This window comes from Caretta caretta, chromosome 5, assembly GCF_965140235.1.
Source record: "Caretta caretta isolate rCarCar2 chromosome 5, rCarCar1.hap1, whole genome shotgun sequence".
Classification (NCBI taxonomy): Eukaryota; Metazoa; Chordata; order Testudines; family Cheloniidae; genus Caretta; species Caretta caretta.
Genome location: NC_134210.1, coordinates 104,886,386 through 104,908,099, shown reverse-complemented (window position 1 = coordinate 104,908,099; position 21,714 = coordinate 104,886,386). Strand labels below are relative to the sequence as shown.

Here is a 21,714-nt window from a genome sequence, read left to right as displayed (position 1 = left end):
CATGCATTCTAGCATGAAGTCCAGCATGAAGTATTGCAGTAGATTACTCAAACTCAGTTTTAGGAGTCAGACTGAAAACATCCCACACAGTATATAGGGAAGTATACTGTTGGCACCACCCTGGTGGCACCAAGCATGGCGTCATGTTGGTAAGGGGTGAGGTGGCATTCATTAACTGTAATATTGGAAACTATCAACCATACTGCCATCCAAAAAGCAGAAGTGTCTGTTGGGGCTGAAAAGTGAAAATGGCAGGTTACCAGAGTTGTTACTATACAACATCAGCAAGCCTAGGTGGCTTTTTGTCCTAGGTACAGAAGGAAAGAGATTATTTAGGATTTAGTGCATCAGTGGCCACAATGCTGTAGCCAATGTGGTTTCCTGAAGAACGAAATATGTAATGTGATTCAGTGGCAAAATCCAGACCTTAGTTTCACTTTCCTATATATAAATTGGTGATAAATAATGCTTACTTACCTGCCCCAGTGGTAAGAATTGTGTATCAATAGACAAAACCACTTGATGAGTGTTAAGCCTCACACAGCATTGGCCAGAACAGCAAATGCTGTGCCTGGAAAGTATACTGTCTGCACTAAAAGAGAGTCTTACTGAACAAGAGAGGAGCATGTCTGCAACTTCTAAAATTGGGAGAGGTAAACAATGACAATTTAAATGACTATCTGTTCCTATTTGGCATGAAGATGATGGTGATGATGAATGTATCAGCTCAGCTTCCTTATAAAGTATCCAAGAAGAAGTCCAAAGCAACCCCTCATCACAAGACAGAATGGGCAAGATCCAATGTGGCCACATCCCCATGAGCTTTCAAGCTCCATTTTTTTAACCTTATTGATATTTTTTGTGTTTGGTGCTGTGGCGCACACCTGTAATCCCAGCTACTTGGGAGGCTAAGGCTGGCAGATCGCTTGAGCTCAGGGGTTCTGGGTTGTGCTGTGGTATGCCAATCAGCTGTCCAGTGCCACTGACAGCTTGGCCAGTGGGTGGCTGAAGGACTGGCTACAACACCACGAATGGGGTGTTGTGATTGCGCTCTGTCTGTGAGGGCTGATGGCCCAATTGACCAAGGTGATATTGTTTGTATATAAAATAAACAAAACTAAATGAAATACCATATAAATAACAAAATTCAATGTTCATTTGTAAAACCTGAAACAAAACAAACCCTGAACCCATAGTGGTGGTGCAAGGTATCAATTATTAAAGTGACTAAACAGATAAAATGAGAACATACCCTAGGAATATCAGGGACTAATATATACTAAACTGAAAAAGTATGCAGTAGGTTCATGTGTGACCAGACATCCTCATTTTTTCCCCAAGCATTTCTATTAGGCCAAATCATTTTTTCTATTGCTGCAACAGAAGAGAGCTCGCGAAGCCAATCTGTGTGAGAGAGAGGAATTGCAGATTTCCATTTTCTCAAATTAACTCTTTTGGCCACTAAAAATTTACTGCAACTTCTTAATGTTAACTACAAGAGGCCACAGCAATGGTTCCCTAACCCACCCAGCAATATTGTTAATCTATCCAACTATACTCTTAGCCCAGCAGAAGAATCTGTCCTATCTCGGGGCCTGTACTTCTGCCCCTCCACCCCCACGAACATGATACAGTTCTGTGGTGACCTAGACTCCTATTTTTGACGTCTCCAACTCAAGGAATATTTCCAACACACCTCTGAACAACATACTAATCCACAGAGACCTTCCTACCAACACTACAAAAAGAAGGATTCTAGGTGGACTCCTCCTGAAGGTCGAAACAACAGACTGGACTTCTACATAGAGTACTTCTGCCGATGTGCATGGGCTGAAATTGTGGAAAAGCAGCATCTCTTGCCCCATAACCTCAGCCGCGCAGAACACAATGCCATCCACAGCCTCAGAAACAACTCTGACATCATGATCAAAAAGGCTGACAAAGGAGGTGCTGTTGTCACCATGAATAGGTCGGAATATAAGAGGCTGCTCGGCAGCTCTCCAACACCACTTTCTACAAGCCATTACCCTCTGATCCCACTGAGGGTTACCAAAAGAAACTACAGCATTTGCTCAAGAAACTCCCTGAAAAAGTACAAGAACAAATCCGCACAGACACACCCCTGGAACCCCAACCTGGGATATTCTATCTGCTACCCAAGATCCATAAACCTGGAAATCCTGGGCGCCCCATCATCTCAGGCATTGGCACCCTGACAGCAGGATTGTCTGGCTATGTAGACTCCCTCCTCAGGCCGTACGCTACCAGCACTCCCAGCTATCTTCGAGACACCACTGACTTCCTGAAGAAACTACACTCCATCAGTGTTCTTCCTGAAAACACCATCCTGGCCATTATGGATGTAGAAGCCCTCTACACCAACATTCCACACAAAGGTGGACTACAAGCCGTCAGGAACACTATCCCCGATAATGTCACGGCAAACCTGGTAGCTGAACTTTGTGACTTTGTCCTCCCCCATAACTATTTCACATTTGGGGCCAATGTATACCTTCAAATCAGCGGCACTGCTATGGGTACCCACATGGCCCCACAGTATGCCAACATTTTTATGGCTGACTTAGAACAACGCTTCCTGAGCTCTTGTCCCCTAATGTCCCTACTCTGCTTGTGCTATATTGATGACATCTTCATCATCTGGACCCATGGAAAAGAAGCCCTTGAGGAATTCCACCATGATTTCAACAATTTCCATCCCACCATCAACCTCAGCCTGGACCAGTCCACACAAGAGATCCACTTCCTGGACACTACAGTGCTAATAAGCAATGGTCACATAAACACCACCCTATACCGGAAACCTGCTGACCGCTATTCCTACCTACATGCCTCCAGCTTTCACCCAGACCACACCACACGATCCATTGACTACAGCCAAGCTGTACAATACAACCGCATTTGCTCCAACCCCTCAGACAAACGCCTACAAGATCTCTATCAAGCATTCTTACCACTACAGTACCCACCTGCTGAAGTGAAGAAACAGATTGACAGAGCCAGAAGAGTACGCAGAAGTCACCTACTACAGGACAGGCCCAACAAAGAAAACAACAGAACGCCACTAGCCATCACCTTCAGCCCCCAACTAAAACCTCTCCAACGCATTATTAAGGATCTACAACCTATCCTGAAGGACGACCCATCGTTCTCACAAATCTTGGGAGACAGGCCAGTCCTTGCCTACAGACAGCCCCCCAACTTGAAGCAAATACTCACCAGCAACCACTCACCACACAACAGAATCATTAACCCAGGAATCTATCCTTGCAACAAAGCCCGTTGCCAACTGTGCCCACATATCTATTCAGGGGACGCCATCACAGGACCTAATAACATCAGCCACACTATCAGAGGCTCGTTCACCTGCACATCTACTAATGTGATATATGCCATCATGTGCCAGCAGTGCCCCCTGCCATGTACATTGGTCAAACTGGACAGTCTCTATGTAAAAGAATAAATGGACACAAATCAGATGTCAAGAATTATAACATTCATAAACCAGTCAGAGAACACTTCAATCTCTCTGGTCACTCGATTACAGACCTAAAAGGTGCTGTTGTCATCATGAATAGGTCGGAATATGAACAAGAGGCTGCTCGGCAGCTCTCCAACACGAGTTTCTACAAGCCATTACCCTATGATCCCACTGAGAGTTACCAAAAGCAACTACAGCATTTGCTCAAGAAACTTCCTGAAAAAGCACAAGATCAAATCCGCACAGACACACCCCTGGAACCCCGACCTGGGATATTCTATCTACTACCCAAGATCCATAAACCTGGAAATCCTGGGCGCCCCATCATCTCAGGCATTGGCACCCTGACAGCAGGATTGTCTGGCTATGTAGACTCCCTCCTCAGGCCCTACGCTACCAGCACTCCCAGCTACCTTCGAGACACCACTGACTTCCTGAGGAAACTTCAATCCATCGGTGATCTTCCTGATAACACCATCCTGGCTACTATGGATGTAGAAGCCCTCTACACCAACATTCCACACAAAGATGGACTACAAGCCGTCAAGAACACTATCCCCGATAATGTCACGGCTAACCTGGTGGCTGAACTTTGTGACTTTGTCCTTACCCATAACTATTTCACATTTGGGGACAATGTATACCTTCAGATCAGCGGCACTGCTATGGGTACCCGCATGGCCCCACAGTATGCCAACATTTTTATGGCTGATTTAGAACAACGCTTCCTCAGCTCTCGTCCCCTAAAGCCCCTACTCTACTTGCGCTATATTGATGACATCTTCATCATCTGGACCCATGGAAAAGAAGCCCTTGAGGAATTCCACCACGATTTCAACAATTTCCATCCCACCACCAACCTCAGCCTGGTCCAGTCCACACAAGAGATCCACTTCCTGGACACTACAGTGCTAATTAACAATGGCCACATAAACACCACCCTATACCGGAAACCTACTGACCGCTATTCCTACCTGCATGCCTCCAGCTTTCACCCTGACCACACCACACGATCCATCGTCTACAGCCAAGCTCTGCGATACAACCGCATTTGCTCCAACCCCTCAGACAGAGACAAACACCTACAAGATCTCTGTCAAGCTTTCTTACAACTACAATACCCACCTGCAGAAGTAAAGAAACAGATTGATAGAGCCAGAAGAGTTCCCAGAAGTTACCTACTACAGGACAGGCCTAACAAAGAAAATAACAGAACGCCACTAGCGGTCACCTTCAGCCCCCAACTAAAACCCCTCCAACGCATTATTAAGGATCTACAACCTATCCTAAAGGATGACCCAACACTCTCACAAGTCTTGGGAGACAGGCCAGTCCTTGCCTACAGACAGCCCCGCAACCTGAAGCAAATACTCACCAACAACCACATACCACACAACAGAACCACTAACCCAGGAACTTATCCTTGCAACAAAGCCCGTTGCCAACTGTGCCCACATATCTATTCAGGGGACACCATCACAGGGCCTAATAACATCAGCCACACTATCAGAGGCTCGTTCACCTGCACATCCACCAATGTGATATATGCCATCATGTGCCAGCAATGCCCCTCTGCCATGTACATTGGTCAAACTGGACAGTCTCTACGTAAAAGAATAAATGGACACAAATCAGATGTCAAGAATTATAACATTCATAAACCAGTCGGAGAACACTTCAATCTCTCTGGTCACGCAATCACAGACATGAAGGTCGCTATCTTAAAACAAAAAAACTTCAAATCCAGACTCCAGCGAGAAACTGCTGAATTGGAATTCATTTGCAAATTGGATACTATTAATTTAGGCTTAAATAGAGACTGGGAGTGGCTAAGTCATTATGCAAGGTAGCCTGTTTCTTCTTGTTTTTTCCTACCCCCCCCCCTCCAGATGTTCTGGTTTAACTTGGATTTAAACTTGGAGAGTGGTCAGTTTAGATGAGCTATTACCAGCAGGAGAGTGAGTTTGTGTGTGTATGGGGGTGGGGGGGATGTGAGAAAACCTTGATCTATGCAGGAAATAGCCCGACTTGATTATGCAAAGAGTTGTCACTTTGGATGGGCTAGCACCAGCAGGAGAGTGAATTTGTGTGGGGGGTGGAGGGTGAGAAAACCTGGATTTGTGCTGGAAATGGCCCACCTGTTGATCACTTTAGATAAGCTATTACCAGCAGGACAGTGGGGTGGGAGGAGGTATTGTTTCATATTCTCTGTGTGTATATAAAGTCTGCTGCAGTTTCCACGGTAAACATCTGATGAAGTGAGCTGTAGCTCACGAAAGCTCATGCTCAAATAAATTGGTTAGTCTCTAAGGTGCCACAAGTACTCCTTTTCTTTTTGCGAATACAGACTAACACGGCTGTTCCTCTGAAACCAGACCTAAAAGTTGCAAATCATCAACAGAAAGACTTCAGAAACAGACTCCAACGAGAGATTGCTGAATTGGAATTAATTTGCAAACTGGATACAATTAATTTAGGCTTGAATAGAGACTGGGAGTAGTTGAGTCATTACACAAAGTAAAACTATTTCCCCCTGTTTATTCCTCCCCTCCCCCCCACTGTTCCTCAGATGTTCTTGTTAACTGCTGGAAGTGGCCCACCTTGATTATCACTACAAAGGGTTTTCTCTCTCCCCTCCCCCCACTCTCCTGCTGGTAATAGCTCATCTTAAGTGATCACTCTCCATGCAGTGTGCATGATAAACACCCATTTTTTCATGTTCTGTGTGTATATAACTCTCCTCACTGTATTTTCCACTGAATGCATCCGATGAAGTGAGCTGTAGCTCATGAAAGCTTATGCTCAAATAAATTGGTTAGTCTCTAAGGTGCCACAAGTACTCCTTTTGTTTTTGGTATTACCCATTCATTCCTAAAATACATGAGCTTGGAGAAGGAAAGATAGCACAGTTAATGTTTGAGAGAGCACTGAATATGGTGTTCCAAAACACATGCACTTTTTTGACAGGTATAGAGGATGTGTGAAAGATTGGCTTGGGACTGTTTGCATCGCAACATTCAGTATGTTGCCAATCTAGCTTTCAGCAAATGTTCTGGAATCCAGTAGTGCCTGTTTAATATCTTGTTCTGGAAGAATTGCAAGGATAAAGAACTTGAAGAATATTTCACATTATGCCAGATATTCTCCCATGTTTCTGTTGTCATGATAAGGCTAAGTTCTTTTTCCCATTTCTCTTGGACACTGAGAGTGAGAGGGTAATGCAGAGTTGGGGTGTGGGGTCTGGGCTGGAGCAGGCAGTTAGGGTGCAGGGGACAGGCTCTGGGAGGAAACTGGGGTGCGGAGGACAGGCTGGGGCAGGAGGAGGGGTGCGGAGGATAGGCTCTGGGAGAGAGTTTGGGTGCGGGGTCTGGGGTACAGGAGGGGGCTCAGGGCTGGGGCTGCGGTGCAGGGGGTGACAGCTCTGGCTAGGGGCACGGGCTTTGTGGTGGGATGGGGCTGGGGATGACTAGCTTGAAGTGCAGGCAGGCTGCCCCAGGGCTAGGGCCAGAGAGGAGAACTCCCCCCAACCCTCTCCCGCCAGCAGCAGCAAGCTCCGGAGGAGGAATCCCCATCTTCCCCCCTACCCCACCCCGGCAGCACGCTTACCTCATACCACTGTCACTGCACGTGCTCCTAGGGCCCCTCTCAGGTCCAGGAAGCCCCCTCACCTCCCGCTATGGTGGGTGCCAGGGGAGGGGGGGGGGAGAAGAGGCTGCCATCACATGTGGCCTCCTACCCTGCTGCTGCCCCTCACTGGGGGTGGGGGATGGGGCTGCTCCTTGCCCAGTGTGGGGCAGGAGTGGTGGCTGCGTGGCAGGGGGAGAAGGGGAGGGTGTCACAACACTCACCCAAGCCCCAGCTGCTCAGGTCCAGGAAGGCCCCCCCTCCCCCGCTCACCTCCCCTGTGGTGGGTGGGTGCTGGGGGGGGGAAGGGGGAGCTGCCATTACATGTGGCTTCCTCCCCTGCTGCCTGTCACCGTAGCCTCACGGGGAATAGGGCTGCCCCTTACCCAGCATGGGACAGGAGCGGTGACTGTGGGCTGGGGCAGATCACAGGGTCAAACACTCACCCAAGCCCCAGCAGCTGCTCAGGTGAGTCCGGTCCACTCCCGACGTCTCCCAGCTGGAAGCCCCCTTGGTGTTACCTCCCGGTGGGTGCTGGGGAGGGGAGGGCTACCAATCATGCGTGTGCCCCCTCCCGCTCCTCAGCTGCGGCGGCAGCAGCCACCTGCCTCAGCCTGCCGCCGTCGCTCCCCTGCTGCAGCCTCGCCGTGGGCAGCGGCAGCGGCCGGCAGCTCAGGCGAGGGAGAGCAGCGCGGAGCGGCCCGGCAGCAGCCCGCTTTCAACCAGGCCGGGACGCTCTGGGGCCCGGGGGAGGCGCGCAGGCGGGCGGGAGCCGGGGGACGCTCCAGGCGGGGCTGCGGGAGAGACCCGGCTCCAAACATTGGTGGGGCAGAGTCCCCGGCCCTGAATATGCCTGGAGCCCGAGCTCCCGCGGCCCGGGCCCATCTAACTCCCCACTCCTGTTTATCCCTAATTAGGGCTAGCCCACCCTCCCTGTGCAAATAGGCAGGCTAACTGGCTTCTCGGACACGTACTGACCTTTTCATGATGTGTGGGCTGAACACCTCATCGCTCTATGGCTTTAGCTGAACCCTCTTTCTCCAAGTTAATGCCCATAAGGACATCTTTACAGTCTCAAATGCCGCAGTAGAGCTTGAGTGCTTTCGCTCTGTTCAATGTCCAGTTGGTAAGCAGTTGGACTTCACAGAATTGATTGATATTTTTGCAGCCATAAAAGCAAGAAAGATTGTGTTGTGGTGATTCTGTCTGGATACGGGATTAATTTTTTTTATTAATTTAAGATGAAGGGCTATCTTACTTATTCCAGGTGAGGGACTGGTTGCTGGTTTAACTCTTCAGTTTTATGTAATTGATAATCTGAAGTTGATTCTGCATGATCTACTCCAGTGTTTTGCTTTCATGGACATTGTGACTAAGTGGGGATTTTCCCATGTTGTGTTGTATGTGAGTCTTACTGTTGAGCCAATGTGAGTTTTAATATTTTTGCATGAATACTGTGTGTGCCTTGGTTTCCCTGTGTGCTGCACCAATATCTCGTGGTGGGAATAGGGTTGTGTGACTTTGGCTGAGACCTCTGGGGCAGGTAAGGCTGCTTCATCTGCCTGCACCTATGCTATGACCGGTGTCCTTCATAACCAGAGACCCAGGATGGGGATCCCAGAGCTACCACCAGTTGTCACTGAGTGATGCTCTGGAACTACTCCAATGAAGCCAGTCAGGACACTCAAATCATCCCTGATTCAATTACGTATGCAGTATAGTTGTAGTTTTCCCAGGATATTAGAGAGACAGGGTGGATGATGTAATATCTTGTCAGACATATTTTGTTGAGGACTCAGAGTAGCAGCTCTGTTAGCCTGTATTTGCAAAAAGAAAAGGAGTACTTGTGGCACCTTAGAAACTAACATTTATTTGAGCATAAGCTTTTGTGAGCTACAGCTCACTTCATCAGATACAACTCTTTGCCAGAGGATGCATCCGATGAAATGAGCTGTAGCTCACGAAAGCTTATGTTCAAATAAATTTGTTAGTCTCTAAGGTGCCACAAGTACTCCTTTTCTTTTTGTTGAGGAAGAGTCAACATGGTTTTAGTAAAGGGAAATCATGCCTTACCAATTTACCAGAATTCTTTGAGGAGGTCAACAAGCATGTGGACCAAGGGGATCCAGTGGATATAGTGTACTTAGATTTTCAGAAAGCCTTTGACAAGGTCCCTCACCAAAGGCTTTTATGCAAAGTAAGCTGCCATGGGATAAGAGGGAAGGTGCTCTTGTGGATTGGTAACTGGTTAAAAGATAGGAAACAAAGGGTAGGTATAACTGGTCAGTTTTCAGAATGGAGAGAAGTAAATCATGGTGTCCCCCAGGGGTCTGTTCTGGAACCAGTCCTATTCAACATATTCATAAATGATCTGGAAAAAGGGGTAAACAGTGAGGTGGCAAAACTTGCAGATGATACAAAATTACTAAAGATAGTTGAACCCAGATAGACTGTGAAGAGCTGCAAAAGGATCTCTCAAAACTGGGTGACTGGGCAAGAAAATGGCAGATGAAATTCAGTGTTGACACATGCAAAGTAATGCTCATTGGAAAGCATAATCCCAACTATACATATAAAATGATGGGGTCTAAATGATCTGTTACCACTCAAGAAAGAGATTTTGGAGACATTGTGGATCATTCTCTGAAAACATCCACTCAATGTGCAGTGGCAGTCAAAAAAGTGACCAGAATACTGGGAATAATTAAGAAAGGGATAGATAATAAGACAGAAAATATTATACTTCCTCCATGTAAATCCATGGTATGCCCACATCTTGAACACTGTGTGCAGATGTAGTCACCCCATCTCAAAAGAGATATATTGGAATTAGAAAAGGTTCAGAAAAGGGCAACAAAAATGATTAGGGGTATTTTACTGCTCCAGGAGCAGTAAAACCAACTGCCCCTGTTTTGTTTGTTTTAATATAAGCTGAGTATCAAGGGAGCAAAGATTAACTTGGACTACTGAAGTGTTTAATCTTGCAGCCAAATAAATCTGAATGGATGGGATGGCTTCCATATGAGGAGAAAATAATAAGACTGGGACTTTTCAGCTTGTAAAAGAGACGGTTAAGGGGAGATATGATTGAGGTCTATAAAATCATGACTGGTGTGGACAAAGTAGATAAGGAAATGGTTTGTACTGCTTCTCATAACACAAGAACTAGGGGTCACCAAATGAAATTAATAGGCAGCAGGTTTAAAACAAATAAAAGGAAGTATTTCTTCACACAGCACGCAGTCAACCTGTGAAACTCCTTGCCAGAGGACGTTGTGAAGGCCAAGACTATAATAGGGTTAAAAAAGTAACTAGATAAGTTCATGAAGGATAGGTCCATCAGTGGCTATTAGCCAGGATGGGCAGGGATGGTGTCCCTAGCCTCCGTTTGCCAGAAGGTGGGAATGGGCGACAGGGCATGGATCACTTGATGATTACCTGTTCTGTTCATTCCCTCTGGGGCACCTGGTATTGGGCACTGTTGGAAGACAGGATACTGGGCTAGATGGACCTTTGGTCTGACCCAGGAGAGCCATTCTTATGTTCTTATCTTTTATTTGACCAACAAAAGTAGGTCAAATAAAAGATATTACCTCACCCACCTTATCTGTCTGCTTCCAACATGTTAGCCTGTGTGTTTATGGGGCTTTTCAGTCAGATTAAGTTAACTCAATTGTATTAATGCAGTCGAAAATTTTCAAAGGTGAAAATATGAGGAATTAGTTAATTGCATACTATGCACTGTCATTGTTAGTGATCACATTATAAAGGAAGCCAGTAGGATATTATAGTACAGTTAAACACTCATTTAAACTTGTTTACAATACACTACTGCTATCTTGGGTTGCCCCCTCTAAATTCCTAAAGTGGGGTTCAAGACACACTGTATTTTGTCTTCACAGCAATAATATTTCCACTTTCAGAGAGGTATACAGTGTTAGCCTGCAAGGAGTAGGATCTGAAAACTTTCCTGGGAATGTTTGACTGTCATACGTGCCATTTTTGAGCAAAACAATGTTTCTGACCAATAACATTCACCCACATTTCCAAATTATTAAACCATTCCACATAATTTATGCATTTGATTAAAATTTGCATTGCATCTGAATTTCCAAATAAGCTTGCTAACTTGTGCTTATGAAGAAATTTACAAAAACAATACTCTTTAGTCACTAACATACTGGAGCTACCAACCCCCTGCTCGAAGCAGGACCAATTCCCAGTTAAATCATCCCAGCCAGGGCTTTGTCAAGCCTGACCTTAAAAACCTCTAAGGAAGGAGATTCTACCACCTCCCTAGGTAACGCATTCCAGTGTTTCACCACCCTCTTAGTGAAAAAGTTTTTCCTAATATCCAATCTAAACCTCCCCCACTGCAACTTGAGACCATTACTCCTCGTTCTGTCATCTGCTACCATTGAGAACAGTCTAGAGCCATCCTCTTTGGAACCCCCTTTCAGGTAGTTGAAAGCAGCTATCAAATCCCCCCTCATTCTTCTCTTCTGCAGGCTAAACAATCCCAGCTCCCTCAGCCTCTCCTCATAACTCATGTGTTCCAGACCCCTAATCATTTTTGTTGCCCTTCGCTGGACTCTCTCCAATTTATCCACATCCTTCTTGAAGTGTGGGGCCCAAAACTGGACACAGTACTCCAGATGAGGCCTCACCAATGTCCAATAGAGCTTCGATGGAGCTTCATTTTTTGTTGGCCTTGTAGAATAAATAACCAAGCCTTTTCCCCAAAAAACATTTTTACAACTGTAGTAAAAGGAGCTCTTGTTGATTATGACAAGGATTTTGGAACTGGACTTGCTCACAGACCCATTGAGACAGACTGACGGGCACACTCTTAACCCCATCTCCCCACCACTATCACCAAGACATCCCCCTGCAGTTATCACCTTCTCTGCATTTTTCTATTTTCTGTCTCTTACTCCTGGCTTTTATTAGCCTTTGTATCTATTTTGTCTCTCTTTTCCTGTGTAATTTTTTTGGCCTTCTACTTTCTGTCACACTTTTTTTCCTTGTTATTTTGTTCTTCCTGTCCATTTTCTCCTCCTTCTTTCCTCCCCTTCTCCCCTCCGCCCCCCAACCCTCTCAGAGAGACCATGATGTACACATACACTACCTTAACCAGAAAACTATGTACTGCTTAGGGTGGGAAGTTTGATACATAGTTTGCTCCAGGAGCAGTAAAACCACCTCTGCTGTTCTCTTTGTATTAACATAAGCTGAGTATACAAGGGAGCAAAGAAGATTAACTTGGGCTGCCTAAGTGTTTGATTTTGCAGCCAAATAAATCTGAACAGATCCCCTGACTGATTTCAACGGGGTCATCCCAGAAGAAGAGAGCGTTAGAAAAATTTGCCTGATGCATTCGCGGCATCTGGGTGAATCTAAGGAGGGGACAAGACAGATCCAGATTATGCAGCTTTCCTTATCCCCACTACAGTTCTCCTTTGCCCTGAGCAGCTGCTCCCATTTCCCCAACACACAAAATGATAGTATTTCTATTGTAAACTAACATAGAATACTGTATATAAAAGCAGAATTTAAAAGCCTTGGAACTCACTTCCAATGCAACATGATCCAAATGTTATTTCAGTCTATATATAAACCCAAGGTAACTTCATAACTAAATCTCTTCATGAGAAGGGACAGGCATTTTTCACTAAACGAGATGGAGGAGCAGTTTATACTCAAGTTGAAAAAATCCTATTTAGCAAAGGTGATCAGTAACTCCTTTGGGTTTGTTGTAAGCCTTTAAATATTACAATTAAACAATAGATTACATAGAACCTATACCAACCTGAAGCACAGTCTTGATCAGCTGAATTATCTTGCAGTTAGTTAATCTTTAGTAAATCCACAGATTAAAAATGGGAAAGAAATTCAGAGTGAAAAATAATCTTAAAACAAAATCATTTTAAAGCCAATTGTAGAATAATTTTTAGTTTCTAAACTTGCTGTCTGATAAAACCATTTTAAGGGAAGCACTTCTAGAAACCAGTTGTAGCCTATCCTTGCTTACCTTATTGTGCTGGCTAATGCCTTGGCTGGAGTAATTTGGTTCAGAAATTGCTCCGTTACAGCCAATTTATTCAGTAGACATGTGGCAGAGATCCAGACCATAAAAGAAAAAAAGTTGGATGTGGACCTAGTCCTTTCACAGGATTAAATCATGAGTGCTTGTTGCATTCATACTCCCACACATCCACAAATGTCCAGTTAAATAGCCTTTGTGCAAGAGGACTCTATGGGGTTTGGAAATGATCAAAACAGGGCAACCTTTTCCACATTCCAATTATTGTAGATCTACCCAAATGGTGGAAAGAAATGCCCAGTGTTTTGCTAGTGCCAGACACTTTTCTAAAGGCCCACAGGGCCAACTGCTAGAAATAAGGCTTTCTTCCAGTAAGTACAAAAAAAAAAAACATGAGGAAAACAAGGTCAATACTAGTAATACAGTTTGAGTAGCCTGTTAAACTTTGCAAAGATTATGCAACAGTTTTATAGCCTGATTCACAGCCTTTCAGTGGGTGAAAGAGTAATATATCAGGAACATGGCCTACACACCACCCACTTTATGAAAAAAAAGAGGGCAAATAAGTGCAAAAAATCAAAACTTAAAACACAAAAATACAGCATCTAAATATGGACAATTTGATTCCAATGCCTTGCCAGCTTTATGTTGGTGGAAGAGCTGGTCCACAAATGATTAGGGTTGCCAACCCTCCTGGTTTCGCCAGGAATCTCCTGGAATCAGTCTCCATCTCCTGGAGGCTACTGAAGCAAAACAGGGAGATTTTAGGCGCTTAAAGTCCAGCGGTACAGTGGAGCCAAGGCAGGCTCCCTACCTGCCCTGGCCCTGCACTATTCCCAGAAGTGGCCGGCACGTCTCTGGGTCCTGGGGTGGGACAGGGAGTCTTCGCCTGCGCCTCAAGTGCTGATTCCGCAACTCCCATTGGCTGCACTTGGCAACTGCAGCCAATGGGAGCTGTGGGGGCAGCACTTGTGGGCACAGGCAACATGTGGAGCCTCCTCCCAAAAGGCCACAGGGACGTGCTGGCCGCTTCCAGGAGCGGTGCATGGAGCCTGCCTTAGCCCTGCTGCCCGAGGTAAGCGCCTCCTGGCCAGAGCCCACATCCCTCACTCCCTCCTGCCCCCCAAGCTGCTGTCCCAGCCCTCAGCCCCTTCCTGGAGCCAGCACCCCAAACTTCCTCCCACACCCTCTGCCCCAGCCCTGAGCTCCTCCAGCACCCAAACTCCCTCCCCTGCCCCAGGCTCAGCCTGCACCCCCTCCCACAGTCCAACCCCCTGCCCCAGCCTGGTGAAAGGGCTCAGAGAAAGGGTGGGGTGGGGGCTTGGGGCAGGGGACAGGGCAAGGGTATTTGCGTTTGTGTGATTAGACAGTTGGCAACCCTACAGATGGTAGAAATCTGGAAGAGCTGATCTCATAAAATTTCTACCAGCTTGGATTCCAGCTTACTTGGACCTGGAAAACAGGCATCTTTAGATTTTGGATCTCACTTAGAACCAAAATGTTAAGTGTGGGTTTGGCTCTGATCTTTTGGGTCTAATCCCAATGGATTTTAAGGAGTGCAGATTAAATATTGTCTAACTCCTAATTCAATGCAAAAATACAAATTAGGTTGTGACAATGAAGTGTTGGCATCAAAAGTTCCTCTGATACATTTCTTCAACTTAATGTTTTTTTTCAAAGTGGTGAAGTTAGTAATTATATTTGGTTTTAGGGACTGTTTTACAGCAGCTTCCTGAAGCAGACAAAGTCTGACATGGCATATCTATCAATGCATTTTTTTTCTTGGAATGTGCAGTTCTGAGGATCAGTTTTTCTAAGAACTAATATCCATTGTTATCATGCTTCTTTTCTTGTTTCCATAGGATACTACAGTTGTACTATATAGGCTATAGCATACTCATTTTTAGTCCTATCTGCTGCTTACAATACTTCCAAACTGTCATTAATGAGTTTGATTTATTGCTGAGCAATAAAGCTCTTTTCTTGCATTGTATGCCATTCAAAACTGTAGTCTGTCCTCACTTTAAAGCATTTGGGCACACTTTTGGCCTCATTTACACCTATTTAACTTCCTCGATTTCAGAGGTGTTGTTTGGGTACAACTGAGGATAGAATCTGGCCTTTTACAACTAATAAACTTTGAAAAGATTGCCGATGACTGTATTGATTTGGCCTGCACAACGTGATCATGTCTATGCTAACAATCCTACTAGAGTCTTCCAATTCTAAGAATACTTCCTTCTTAAAAATACACAGGAAAAAAATGTGAAAGATAATGCTGCCCAGCTGCTTGTGTATTTCTCTGAGTTCTAAAAGCTATATCAAATGTTATTACAATTGTTTCCTACTTATTGTGAGCCAGATTGTGCTTGATCCATACATAAACCACAGACATGAAGGGAAAGGATCCTGAACAAGGGAGTTCTTGTATTAATTTTGATGGAGTATATGGGCCCAAAGTGTTAAAGGTGTTAGCATGACCCTGTTATTGTTTAACATTCAGCTGTGTTGTCAGATGCCACCGGTGTGGTGCTCTGTTCCATTCAGTGTTGATCAGAGTAGGCTGCGTGGGTGTGTTCCCTCTGTGTGCTGCCCTGGCTCTGCAGATAGCTGACACAGCAGACCCCTAGAGAACCACCAAAGACCACAGACTCCGATAAGGTACGAAGGCACCCGACCAGGTTTATTGCCAAATGAAAAACAGTCTCTAGCTCCCTGGATTAGATGTCTGCAGTTCTGCTAGTACGTATGTGCTCCCTGACAATGGGCATAGCTCAGTCAGTGGTGGGACACTCCACTGCCCCCTAGGCTGGGCAAAGACACCACCCCAGGGATGCATTCTTATACATGAGTACAAACAAGTTACACATCACTCGACTTATTGAGGTGCAACCCCTCTATGTAACAAGTGTGACAAAGCTCTGTCCTTGCCTCCATGGGTACCACATTTCCTGGCAGATTTCGCTAGCCTCAGAGGCTCACTGTGACCCTGCACGTAACCCTTCTCTCTCTAGGGACAAAGGTCACAGTCTACTGAGCCATTTTCATCATAAGCCAGCAAGGGAGGTGAGGAGAAGTTATCCTTCCTTGCACAGTCTCTGTTGTCTCCCAGTCTCAGTGATTAATCAGGGGGCAAAGGTGTGCAGGGGGGGAGCCCAGGCCTACCCTCTACTCCAGGCTCCAGCCCAGGGACCCTAATAGTATCAGCTATGGTAGCTGACCTTTCAGGAACATGACATGTACAATTCCCTGGGCTACTTCCCCCACAGCAGCCCTCACTTCCTCAAGCTCCACTTCACCCTTACCTCAGGGCCTCCTTCCTTGTGCCTGATATGGTGTGTACTACTCAGCCTCTCCAACAGCACAACTTCCTCCCACAGCTCCTGACATGCACCCCCGCTTGGGCTAACTGGGAGACTTTTAACTAGTTTCAGCCAGCCCCTGATTGGCTTCAGGTGTCCCAATCAACCCAGCCTTCTCCCTGCCTTCTGGAAAGTTCTTAATTGGCCCCAGGTGTCTTAATTGACCTGGAGCAGCTGCCATTTCACTTATCCTGGTACCAGGGATTTGTTTAGCCTGGAGCTAATATATCTATCTCCCACTACTTTTCTATAGCCATGTGGCCTTGCCCCGTCACACAAGGTACAAGCCCTCTGTGCAGAAAGGTGCCGCCTCTCACCTTGCACATGTTGGTTCGAACAACTCTATCCATCATATTACCCTTTTGCCCCTGTCTTTAGGATGGGTAAGCTTGTTCCTTATTATGTGTGTGGAATGTGCAAGTATTGGAGTGTTCTGATATCTAGTGTCCAGTACCTTTTAGGTAGTATCTTTTTGCAGCATCAGCCCTTTCCTTGCCAGGTTCTGTGAGCAGGGCCTGCCTCTGGCTCACAGCTTAACTTTGCTTTATGTTAGCAAAGTCTTGACCATTACTTTAGCTCAGACCTTAGGCCTCATACAGGGCCTCTGATACAAGGGTTTATGTTTCAAACAAGATTTGGGGTTTACGGGGCTGGATTAACTTTTTGTGGGCCTGGCGCCAAACATATTTGTGTGCCCCCCTGGGAAATGATTGTAAAAGGGGCTGACGGCAAAAGCACATGGGGCTGGAGCTAGGGTTGGTCCATGGAGCAAGGGAGGGGCTGGGGTAAACTGCAAGGGCAACAGAACTGGGGAGGGGGTAAACAGAATCCCCCGCACCCCTGCCCACATAAAGTGGGTACCTACCTGGTTCTAGCCCATTCTCTTTGTCTCTCTCTGCACTGAGCTGCCCCTCCTCCCACAGGGCCATGTCTGCTGTACTGCCCAGGTAGGTTGGAGACTGTGGGGATCAGCTGACATAGTATCTACAGCCCAGGTGACGTGACAGCCAGTGGTGGATTTAGAGTTAGTGGGGCCCCCTGGCCCTGTGCTCAGCTTCATTTTTGGGGCCCCTCCTTGGGACCAGGCCAAGAAAAAGAACATTCTCTCTTATCTCCCCCTGCCCCTGCCCCTGCCCCTGCCTTTCATTCTTTTTTTCTTTCTCCTCCTCCTATAAGTAATAACAAGTAAATGAAAATAAAGTGTGGTACCTTGATTGTTCTTGTAGTCTAACTTATTTTTCCACTGACCACTTGAAAATCACAGAGGGTCTCGACGGACACTTAATGATCTCTCCAAATATTGTAAAAAATAAACATTGAGGTGTGGGGTCTGGCCAGGAGCTAGGGTGAGGAAGGGGGCTCAGGAGGTTGGGGTGTGGAGCGCTTACCTGGGGCAGCTTCTGTTTGGTGTGAGGTGTGCAGGTGTGAATATGTGTGTGTGTGTGTGTGTGTGTACAGGAGCTCCTGTTTGGTGCTCAGGATGCAGGTGGGGATATGTGGGGGGTGCAGGAGTCAGGGCATCGGGTGTGGGGGGGCTGGGTATGTGTGGGGGGTGCAAAAGTCAGGGCAGGGAGCTGGGGAGGTGTGAGGGGGGTGCATGGGTCAGGTCAGGGCAGGGGGCTGGGGGTGTGTGAGGGGGATGCAGGGGTCAGGGTGGGCAGAGGACTGGGGGTGTGGGCTGGGGTCGTGGGGTGCTCACGGCAGGGGGCTTGAGGGGGTATGCCCCGATTCCAGCCCCTTCTCCAAGGCCCCATCCCCGCCTCTTCTCTGCCTCCTCCCTGGAGCGGTGAGCACACTGAGGCTCTGCTCTTCTCCCTCCCTCCTGCTGGCAAACAGCTGATCGGCGGCAGGGAGAGGGAGCGGGGAAGGAAGGAAGCACGCTGTGGGAAAAGGCGGGGAAGGAGCTTGGCTGGTGGCAGAGCCTGCCCTGCTGCAGCAGGAACCGGAAGCATCAAGCTTCTGCCCCCACAGGAGAGAGCGGGGGGGTGGAGAAGAGCGGGCTGGGCCCCCTTTGGACCATGGGCTTGGTGCCATGGCACCATGGTAAATCGGGTACTGGGGGTTTAGTATATAGCAGTGGGTCCCAAACTTTAACAACCCGCGAACCCCTTTCATGAAAATATCAAATCTCACAAACCCCCTCCTAAAAATGAATATTTCCAGGGATTTTCTCCCTTACCTGAGCATAAATTATAGAAGCAGTGATCTTGGAAATAATTTGTTTTTTTTTATGACACATTTATTGCACACTATTTATTATTACATTATTATTTATCATTACATTATGAAAATGGCAACAATCTTCCAAGATTTCACTTTTGTAGCTCGTATCACTTCAGTTAAGCCTGTTAGAGGACAAGGCTCCTACATTTTTCATCAAGGAGTACCAGACATGAACCAGCATGAAGGTATGTATTTAAGAAGCCAACTCAAATAAAGAGTTCCTCCCACAAGCGTTCGGGTCATGAGCAGTCCAGGCAAACAACGCACGACTATAACAAAGCTTAAACTTGTTCTTCATAATCATTTTGGTGGGGGTGCAGGCCCTGGGACAGAGTTGGGGTGCAGGCTCTGGACTAGGGCAGGGGGTGGGTGTACAGGAAGGGGGGAAGGGTGCAGGCTCTGGGGCAGAGTATGGGGCAGGCTCTGGGAGGTAGTTTGGGGATGGGAGAGGGTGCAGAGGGAGGGTGCAGGCTCTGGAATGAAGTTGGGGTGTAGGCTTCGGGCTGGGGCAAGGCGTGGGGGTGTAGGAGCGGGTGAGGGGTGCAGGCTCTGGGAGGGAGTTTGGGTGCTGGGTGCAGGCTCCAGGCTGGGAATTTGGGGATGGGAGGGGGTGCAGAGGGAGGGGTTGCAGGCTCTGGGAGAGAGTTTGGGGGCGGGAGGGGGTGTGGAGAGAGGGGGTGCAGGCTCTGGGAGGGAGTTTGGGGGATGGAGGGAAAGGGATGGGGGTGCAGGCTCTGGGAGGGGATTGGGGGGTGCGGCGCTTACTTGGCGCTCCTAGGCAGGGCGGACCGGAAGTCTCCATGTGCTGCTACCCCCCAGGCACTGCCCCCGCAGCTTCCCATTGGCCGCCGGGGCGTTTGGGGCGGGACACAGACCCACTCTGCCTAGGGGCCATAGGGAGGGGCCGGCAGCCACGTGGAGTGAGCAGGCAGGAAGCTGCTCAGCTCTGCTGCGCTGCCAGTGGTGAGTGGGGGCCCTGGGCTGTTTTAAATGGCCTGGGGGATGCGCAGCGGGAGGGGGGGCAGGGGCAGGCGTGGAAGGTGGGGCAAAGGGAGAGACCCGGCTTCAAACAGTGCTGGAGCCGGGCCTGTGGTACCTGGGTACCAGGCATTCCTGGTGCCCAGGCACCACAGGCCCATAGAACTCGCTGCCCATGAATGCATTGTGACAGGGTCGGGCCAGATGGCTACAGGAGAGTGATAGAAGGCAGATATATTAGCCTCAGGCTAAGTAGATCCCTTTTCCCCTGGATAAGGTAACAGGGAAGGTTTTTTTTTTTTTTTTGAAACAGAAAGAAAATTTATTGGTAACGCTTACAGAATTACCAAAAAAACAAAACAACTATGCAACAACACAACGCAATCAGAAGGTACAACTCAGCAGCTTTCAGGAGGGAGAAGTGTTTAGGCTAGCCTGGGCCCAGAGCGGGGGGGCTTCCTCGACACTCGTGGTCTTCCACCCTCCTGAGTTACCTGGTGGCCTAGAGCGGGGGGGCTTCCTCGACACTCGTGGTCTTCCACCCCCTCGAGTTACCTAGCGCCGCGCCCAGTGTCACCGATCCTCCCTCTCCTGAGAGTGCCCGGTAAGATGGGCACGGCTGCGGGGTGGGCGGTTTGGGGGGGGGTGGGGGGGTGGACACCCACGTATTATGGGACCCCTCCTAGATGACAGGAATGATGGTATCCCCAGCGGCAACGGCTGGGGCTGGCGTCTCTCGCTCTTACCCTCAATCAAAGGGTCAGACGGAGGGAACCGGACGGGGTCACCGAGCAGAGAACCCCAGACAGCGCCCACCGCTCCTCGAATGCTTCAAGGGAGTCGGTGGATGCCGCCCAGAGGAACTCCGCCCGGATACGTGAATGTACTGAGGATCGGAAAACGGCCCCACAATCGCAGGACGTTTCGTGGGCCAACCTCCTCTCTCTGGTTTTATAAATGGCTGTTTTAGCCAAGGCTAGGAGGAGGTTGACCAGAAGATCCCGCGACTTTGTGGGGCCATGGATGGGAAGTGTATAGATAAAAAGGTGGGGGGAAAAATGAAGCCAGAAGCGTAATAGAATATTTGTGAGGAGCCGGAAAAGGGGCTGCAATCTGGCACACTCTAAATACACGTGCGCCAGGGTTTCCCTCACATTACAAAAAGGACAAGTGTCCGGAATGGGGGTAAACCGTGTCAAAAACACGCCCGTGCTCACAGCTCCGTGAAGGAGCCGCCAACTGATGTCCCCGACGGGCCTTGGGACCAAGGTGGAATACAGGCTGGCCCACCGAGGTTGCTCACCCTCCAAAGGTGGCAGGAGATCCCGCCACTTTGTATCGGGGCGGGACACCAGGGTGTGGGCGTGAAGGGTGTGAAGCGTAAGTGTATATAAGTATTTCCGTGAAGCAATTTGAAAGCTAACCGGCTGCAGTTCGTGCAGCCGGCTTGCAGTGAAAGGGTGAGGGGTTTGTTGGGATCTACGGGGTGGGGGCCCGATGGAAAGGTCCAGCGGGCCTGGGGTAAGGGATGGGCGGGGTGCGCCCTCGCACAAGGCTCGGCTAATGTAAGCCCGAGCAGCGGGGGGTCAAAGCGGCCTTCACCTCCTGAAGTACGCGCCAGGGGGTTCGGAGGCTGGAGAGCCCCATGCGCCGAGCAAGCATCAGGGGATCCAGCCAGTCTCTCCGGTCGTAGTCCAGGAGGTCTCCGACCCTTGTGACTTCCGCCAGGACCAACCTCTGGCGCACCGAGCGGGACTCCGCCACCTGCACACGGAGCTGGGGATTGTGTAGCAGGGGCTCCGTGAGGAGATCTGCTCCCACGGTGGCCGCCACGGACCTGGTTGTTAGAAACAATTTCCAGGCCCGGAGGAGGTCCTGGTAGAAGACCGGCAGCCCAGAGAGGTCTCGTGGAAAACCCCTCGGTGAAAGATAAAAGAGCTGCCGGTCATATCGAAACCCTTGGAAACGGCGCAGGAAGGCGTGCG

At 48.2% G+C, this 21,714-nt stretch overlaps 1 protein-coding gene across 6 annotated transcripts in view; it reads right to left on the bottom strand.

Moving 5' to 3' along the window:
- Positions 1 to 13,196, bottom strand: part of LOC125636777 (uncharacterized) — a 34,973-nt gene extending 21,777 nt beyond the window's left edge. Inside the window, exons 1-2 of one of the 6 annotated variants that reach the window (XM_048850446.2) lie at positions 8,102 to 8,243; positions 7,570 to 7,657 (exon numbers count right to left, since the gene is read on the bottom strand). The gene's annotated coding sequence lies outside the window, so the exon portion shown is untranslated. Of the gene's footprint in view, positions 1 to 7,569; positions 8,003 to 8,101; positions 8,255 to 12,932; positions 13,063 to 13,154 lie in introns of those variants that run through there. The other 5 variants (XM_048850448.2, XM_048850449.2, XM_048850447.2 and 2 more) reach the window with 5 other exon arrangements.
- Positions 13,197 to 21,714: the final 8,518 nt, after the last annotated feature.